Source organism: Thalassophryne amazonica, chromosome 2 (assembly GCF_902500255.1).
Source record: "Thalassophryne amazonica chromosome 2, fThaAma1.1, whole genome shotgun sequence".
In the NCBI taxonomy this organism is placed as follows: Eukaryota; Metazoa; Chordata; class Actinopteri; order Batrachoidiformes; family Batrachoididae; genus Thalassophryne; species Thalassophryne amazonica.
Window position 1 is genome coordinate 50085280 of NC_047104.1, and position 8391 is coordinate 50093670.

Here is an 8391-nt window from a genome sequence, read left to right on the forward strand (position 1 = left end):
CCAGGAGTGTTAATGTTTCCAAATAAATGATGAATAAAAAAAGTCTGTTTGGCATTTTGTTTTTGTTGAATTTATTCATGATGAAATTTAAACAGTCTCCTGCAGCAGAACAACATTTCGTCTAGGGCTGCGGCTATAGAATACTTTTGAAATCGGGTATTCCATCAATTTTTAATTGATTAATCGAGTAATCAGATAAAAAGTACTTTCGCGTTTTTAACCAACATCAATAGTCCAGGGATCTCCCTAAGCAATGGTACAATGTTGCTGCGCCATCATGCAGATTGTCAAATTTAGTTTATCCCTTTCTGTTTTCCTGGGTAATTATTTATTTTTCACGTCTTTACAAGTTCTGGATCTTTCCCAGTGTCAGGAGCTCAGCACTCCCCTGACACCCAACCGTAAGCGCAGGCGGTCAGTGTAATCCTCAGTCAGTCAGGCTACACGTGAACATGAGCACAGCCTGTGAAAAACTGGGCTCCGGAGTGCAGCTCTTCCACAAAAACACATTGATAACACATCTGCATCCTGTTGATGGAAACTCTGATCAAATCCAAATAAAGGCGGTTTTTGAATAAACTTGATTGACTTAAAGTGCACGTAGAGAGGAGCGCAGCCAGCGGACCAAACCATGTGTTTTTTAAAAACAGACAAATGCACTGCTTTGCTTTAAATGTGCAGTAAGTCTATTTCAGATGATCAGCGAGGACCCTCTTTCTCTTAAAAAGCTTTATTTTACTCTGTGTGTTGCATTGGAAAGCTGTAGCTTTTGGTGCTATATTGATTACCTCTTACACAGCTTATGCAAATGCTCTAGTATTCTTCTGTTTTTTTCTGGGGACGTTACAGCACCACACACAGACCTGTCATATGTACTACAACATTAAACGGAGCTTCGAGGCACAGAATTTCCTCAAACATTTTTTGTAATAAAATTATTGAAGTTACTCCACTAATCGCTTCAGCCCTAGTTTTGTCCATTTCCTTTGTCATTTCAACATGACGCAGAGTTCATGGTAAAACCTGTAATAGCGTCTCTCATTCGCTGCTGTGTGGTCAAGCGGCGCCGCATTACATTAACCTTCAGTCTCAGATCAGGAAGTGAAAACATGAGACTTAATATCCATTAGGGCTGCCACGATTAGTCGACTAGTCATGATTACATCGATTATCAAAATAGATGCTGACTAATTTAATAATCACATAGTCTTTTTTTTTTTACTTTGTTTTTCTCTCAAAACTGCTGCTGTATCTTCCGTTGCCTTCCTGTCCTTGATGCACATGTGCAGTAGTGGTAATTCGGGTCAGCCGTGATGTCACCAGAGAAATTATGCCCAAAGAATATCATGGCTGGCCGGCAACGAAGCGCAAACGTTTGTGAGCATTTAAATCAAATTAAAGAGAAAAATGTGCAATGCAAAATCTGCAAGGCAGACCTTGCCATCCACGGCAGTACAATGGCGATGCAGGAGCATCTGAGAAGCAAACACATTGTGGCTGATTCTGACAAAGCAAGAGTCGTCTTGGTAAGTTAGCGGCTAACTGGCTCATTAGCTGCTAACATTAACGTCGATAGTGAACTACCTACTTAGCCGTAAATGTTAACATTAACAATGACTATTTCATTAGGCTTAGCACACGTGTTTGCTGTAATGTTTTAACAGCAATGGCATGTTTGAACAGGAAATGTGATGATGCTAATGTTTTATAACGCTAAGTTACTGTGCTAAAAAATATGTTCCTCTTCAATGAATGATTTTGTTACCAAGTAAAAGTTGAATGAACTGCCATCTTAACTATCTATTTTTAGTTAGCACATACCTTAAACACTTCAAGCTTGAAGCTAATGATGGCTATATAAGAACAGCTGCATGCTGGTGCATTAAGATGCAATTTACGTATGATCCGATTAGTCAGCGATTAGCAAAAATAATCAGTGACTAGTCGATTATCAAAATAATTGGTTGTGGGTGTCCTAATATCCACTGTGACATCTCATCTGAAATGTTTTCAAACAATGTTGCAAATACAAACATTCTGAAAGACAGACGGCACACTAAACCCAACCCTTCTTCTTCATCTCTTGAATTTATTGACAGTTTGCAAATCAACACGGTGCATTACGGCAACCAACTGTTTGGGTATGGAGCATTAATGGATTCTGACGTATGCTATCAAAATATCCCAGTGTTGCCTCCCGAACGGAATCGGTCTGCCCTGCCTTCACTGCACATGCGTCATTTCTATGTGTCAGCTGCAGTACACCGATTATCACCTCGTTTCTGCTTAAAACTGCAGTCCAGTCATCATCTATCTTAGCGACAGATATCTGAAGCTTTTGTACAACAATCATTTCCACATAAATTTAACATTATTTCTTAATAAAAGACGGAGAAAGCAATCAGAGCGCAGCAGCCAGACCGAGCTGCTGCATTCACTGCGCCGCCGTCATTTCAAAGTGTCAGTAGCGACTCACGGATTATCGCCTCGTTTCTGCTTAAAACTGACTTTAGAATGATTTAAGAGTTTTTGCCTTATCTGATGGTTAATAACCACATTATTCCCTTTGAATGCTTTGGTGTAGAGAGTCAGTCTCAGACGAGCAGCTATGGTTCCAAATAACGTATGTGCAGTGAAAGCAGGGCGGACCCATTGTTTTTTGGGGGGGCAGTTTGGTCTGCGACACCAGAAACGTTTACCATGTAAGTAAAACCCCGGATTCCCAGGAATTTCTGGGAAACCTTCCTCACTGTTATTACAGCAAAATATTCAGATCTTAAACAAGTCCAATTTTTAGATTCTCCATCCTGATAAGTGCAATACTCCCAATAAATTTCATGACAATAGCCTTGTCTTTCAGAAATTAACTTACATGATAAAAAGCTCAATCTTGAATTTTTTTATACAGAGACAGACAGACAGACAGACAGAAGAAAAAGGTTATCATAAAGAAATGATACAACTCAAACACCAACAAATGATGAACGGCTGAAAACTGCAGAAGAAATCTATGTTTTGGAGCACTTGACACATAAGAGCAACCTCAAGAGGAACAATGTTAAGAGAAATTAATGTTTTCACATCATCGATGAGGTAATAACAGAGCCACTGAATGCCCAAAGAATTTTGTGCTTTGTCATTTCCCATAATGCAATATATTGCTACACACAAACTGGAACTCTTCACAAGCTTTCATGTGCATGCACCATTATGTAGCAATGCATTGCATTTTGGGTGATGACAAAACACCAAACTAATAGGTTATGTATAGCCACTGCTATCCCGATCTTCTGTTGTTTTCAGGATATGTCTTTAGTTCTTCTATACTTTTCTGCATTTGAAAAACTAAAGTAACAGCATTGTTAAGAACACGATCATTCAGATCAGACTGATCATTCCACCAAGTTTTTACACAGAGCTAATTTATCTTTTGAGAACCCCAGTAATCACACAACTTTTAAAGAAACCAGTCTGAACATTGAATATAAACCAAAGCATCAGTAAGTGTAACTATTTTGAAAGATGTGTTGAAAAACAGGATTATAACACCTACACATAACCTCCTTTGCGTAAATAAGACAGAACGTTAATTAGTTCGTTTAGTGGTGTACTTTCCCAATTACTATTTTAGAAGCCGATCACTATCTAACAGGAAGGCGTAACCGAATCCCCGCAAGCGCAGTTAGCTGGTTTCATCGAAACTCTCCACGAAGACATGGCCCAAGTCATAGAAATACTATGTCGCAGCTGTTCCACGGCCTTTTAACGCCCTAAACGCAGCACAGGTTAAGTAGCTTTTTGCACAGCCGGACGCTAACCCTGTTCTCCAACACACATAAACAGGCTCCCTAGCTAACAAGCTAATTCACCTTTCCACAAGTCCATCAATGATGGTCAGCGTACGACATAAAAGTTGCGCTGTCGCCGGAGCTGCAAGTCACAAACGCGCCGTCCCTTTCCTGAACTACACACGGGGAGATGGAGCTGTCGCTGACCGCCTACGTCCGTTATCGGACACGCAGCCAAACCAGGTCGCCACAAAACGCGTAACGCCCACTATTGTTCGGGGGGGGCTGCCTTGATTGCATCTTCACAAGTCAGCCGTAAAATGCATGGCTCAAATCTGAAGCACGCAAAAAAAAAAAAAAGCTCCACCAGAGCGCTGATCGCTGCTAAAAAGAGACCAACGAGCTTTTCGTTAAGATGCCAAAATGTCAGGAATGTCACATACACTGGCACCACTCTGAAAACACAGCTGTTCAGGGCTGGATACCGCTCACGTTTGTCGATAAAAAAAAAAGTATAAATGCGGTGGACCTGTCCGATAATGGGTGTATACTCTTCTGCAAGCTAACTACACAGCTATGAGCTAACGCTAACTCGCCAGCTAGCTCTCTCTGCGACACGGTTCTAAGCGCTGAGTGCAAACACAAGTGGTACAGTATATGGCACCAATAAAGGCCAGCACTGTTCAACGCCGTTATAACCAAGACAGCTGTTAGAAAAGAACAATTTAATCAGCAGGTCGCTCACCAACTTGGAGCATCCACCCTGCTGACAGCGAACCCCCGAGTCTGTGTGACCGCTGTCAAGTCCGCGGCAATTACACAAAACACTACTTCCGCCCGCGGCTTCTTCTGCTTCGTGGTTTATTACTGCGGTTTGTAAACAATGAACCTGCTCGTGCGTACCACCTAGTGGAACGGAGTGGGATATTTTTTAAACATGTTTAGTATATATATTTATTTGGCAATATAATTTCTGCTTCTTTTTTACCTAAGTCGTTATAGACACCAAATTATGGGGAAATGGCGTGAAAAGAAAAGCATGTGTTATAAATGCTGTTTTTAATGTCTCTGTTGCTTTAACTGAGAAAGAACTGCTCCCCACACCATGCCAGGGAGGCGTATCTCACAGTGAACAAAACTCACTCAGTAGGCATGTCTGACACAAATAGACTTCCTTCACAAATGTCACAAATTTTTAAAAACATAATATTTGAAGCATGAATTTTGATTGCAGCAGGGTAGTTTTGACATGCACACATGTGGAACTGTCACACTTTGATGGTGTTTAACATGAAACCCAAACTGGATTTTACCACTAAAGGTACATAAAATTGATTTTGCCCAAAAAATCTAGTTGATTGACATGCTGGAAGGATTACATCTCCCAGCTATCTTGGGAACACCTCGGGATTCCCAAGGAGGACTTTGAGGGCCTGGCTGAGGATCCGAAAGTGTGGGATGAGCTGCTTAGGGTAACCCCCTGCTGCCATTGTGATAAAGATCCAGACAAAACACCAGATTTTACTGAATAACAATAACTAGCGCATTGCCAGTGGGGATCCACAAGCTCTAGATTGGGTAGTGTTTATAAAATATTTAGCTGACATTTTGCAAGGGTGGTAATAAAATATGCAATGTTTCTATAATGATTTTAACTGAAAGTGCAGGATATTAAAATGAGAAACTATTCATTTTTTGGCACATTTAGTTGATGTAATGTTTTATAACTGGCAAGGTTGAGATATTTCCTTTGATCAGAGCGTTTGTCTGGTTACCAGGGACTGAGTAATGATACCAACATCCATTGTTCATTGTTGTTACATAATAGCCCTATTTTCTCCAAAAATATTAGTCCTATCAACTTTCAGTTTTCACAGTGTTCATTCCTGACCCAAAATACATAAGCATACCAAATGGCAAATATCAGCTCTATACATATTCTCTGTGATGGAAGTTACACACATGCACACATGTACACAGAGGCCACTTGGCTTTTAATATATAGATAATAATAAGAAAAATTATAATACTTGCAAGTGCAAAACAATGAAATTATGATTGATATCTTGACTACTTTCTCACTGCTGAGACAGGCTCCAGCCCCCCAACCCTTAACTGGAGTAAGGGTGTAGAAAATGGAAGGATGGATGGATTATTTTCTAAATTGTGAGAAAGGCAATTTTAGATTGATTTAATATCATTAACTCCAATGTAACATTCCAACGTAATCGATCGTCCAGAAAGTATTCACAGTGCTTCAGTTTGTCCACATTTTTTTATGCTACAGCCTTATTCCGAAATGGATTAATTATTTTTCTCAAAGATCTACACACAATTATCAATAATTGCAATGTGATTTTTTTATTATTATTATTTATTTATTTATATTTTTTATTTTTGCAAATTTATATTTAAAAAACTAAGAAATCACATGTACATAAGTTTTCACAGCCTTTGTCATAAAGCTCAAAACTGAGCTCAGGTGCATCCTGATTCCACTACAGCTTAATTGGAGTCCACCTGGAGTAAATTTAATTGATTGGACATGATTTGGAAAGGCACACACCTGTTTACATATAAGGTCCCAAAGTTGACAGTGCATGTCAGAGCACAAACCAAACATGAAGTCAAAGGGATTGTCTGTAGACCTCAGAGAAAAAATTGTCTCAAGGCACCAATCTGGGGAAGGGTACAGAAACATTTCTGCTTCCAATGAGCACAGTGGCCTCCATCAGCAGTAAATGGAAGAAGTTCAGATCCACCAGGACTCTTCCTAGAGCTGGCTACCCGTCTAAACTAAATGATTGGGGAAGAAGGGGCTCAGTCAGGGAGGTGACCAAGAACCCGATGGTCACTCTGTCAGAGCTCCAGCATTCCTCTGTGAACAGAGGAGAACTTTCCAGAAGGACAACCATCTCTGTATCAATCCATCAATCAGGCCTGTATGATGGAGTGGCCAGACAGAAGCCACCCCTTAGTAAAAGGAGTTTGCTAAAAAGCACCTGAAGGACTCTCAGATCATGAGAAACAAAATTCTCTGGTCTGATGAGACAAAGATTGAACTCTTTGGTATGAATGCCAGGCATCATGTTTGGAGGAAACCAGGCACCATCCCTACAGTGAAGCATGGTGGTGGCAGCATCATGCTGTGGTGATGTTTTTCAGCAGCAGGAACTGGGAGACTAGTCAGGATTGAGGGTATGATGAATGCAGCAATGTACAGACACCTGGATGAAAACCTGCTCCAGAGCGCTCTTGACCTCATCATCTTTCAGGACAATGACCCAAAGCACACAGCCAAGATATCAAAGGAGTGGCTTCAGGACAACTCTGTGAATGTCCTTGAGTGGCCCAGCCAGACCTGAATCTGAATGAACATCTCTGGAGAGATCTGAAAATGGCTGTGCACTGACGCTCCCCATCCAACCTGATGGAGCTTGAGAGGTGCTACAAAGATGAATGGGAAAAACTGCCCAAAGATGGTGCATCAAGCTTGTGGCATCATATTCAAAAAGACTTGAGGCTGTAATTGCTACCAAAAAGTATGTACATGTAATTTCTTAATTTTTGATTTTTAATAAATTGCTATGCTTTTTAATAAATTTGCTATGCTTTTTTGCTTTAAAAACTTTTTTCATGTTGTCATTATGGGATGTTTTGAGTAGCATTCTGAGGGGGAAAAATGAATTTACTCCATTTTGGAATAAGGCTGTACATAATATGTGAAAAAAGTGAAGTGCTGTGAAAACTGTCCGAATGCACTGTACATTTGCAGTTGTGAATAATATAATGCTTCCATAACAATTTTCTTGTCTATTCACATCATATTTAAACAAATTTGAGGCCAAAATAACTTCAGACATTATTAGTAGGAGAAGACTTTCATTTCTTTTCCTTTTTTGTATATGATGCATATGTTTTTTATTTTTGTGTCTTTAATTTGTTTTAATGGTTATTATAGTATTTTCATATTTTAATGTTGTGTTTAAAATGATAATACTTTCAAATTTCTGAGGTGAAAGTGCTTTATAAATACAAGTATTATTGTTATCATTATTATTTATTATTACTATTTTTTATTAATGTTTGTGTTGTGATGTGTAAATTGTTTGTGCAAACCGCAGACTCTGTCGCCCTCTACTGTTTGATAGCTAATATTACAGTCTACAGACTATTGCTAAAATAGCCACTAGAGGGCGATAACATCCACAAACTGTTGCTGCACATAACTTCAATCTGGTAGAAATATGGCAAAACATCCTTTGCAGTACCATGTGAGAAAACAGTTCATCTCTTGGTTAAATAATGAAACAATGTTATATAATTAATTTGTGTGCTTCTGTCATTGTCTGCGGCATCTATGTTACGTACATGTGTTTTGCATTATTTTTATTCTTGTGCAGCATAAATTGCTCTGCAAAGAAAGGTTCCACTGCAATGAGCACAACAGTGGAATTAAATTAAATTTCCATAAATGTTCATGGCGTTTGATCATTTGAGTTGCACTGTGTGCTGCAGCAGTGCTGTACTATCACTGTACTCCGTAGGGCACTCCAGCTCTGGATATAGTATGTCATGCGGAGGAGGGGCCTGCAAGAATCTG

The 8391-nt window shown here is 39.6% G+C and overlaps 1 protein-coding gene across 2 annotated transcripts in view; it reads right to left on the reverse strand.

Annotated features, from left to right (window-relative positions):
- The window catches only part of LOC117524103 (uncharacterized protein KIAA0355-like), a 127607-nt gene extending 122993 nt beyond the window's left edge, over nt 1-4614 (reverse strand). Inside the window, exon 1 of one of the 2 annotated variants that reach the window (XM_034185837.1) lies at nt 4534-4614. The gene's annotated coding sequence lies outside the window, so the exon portion shown is untranslated. Of the gene's footprint in view, nt 1-3869; nt 3976-4533 lie in introns of those variants that run through there. The other variant, XM_034185843.1, reaches the window with a different exon arrangement.
- Nucleotides 4615-8391: the final 3777 nt, after the last annotated feature.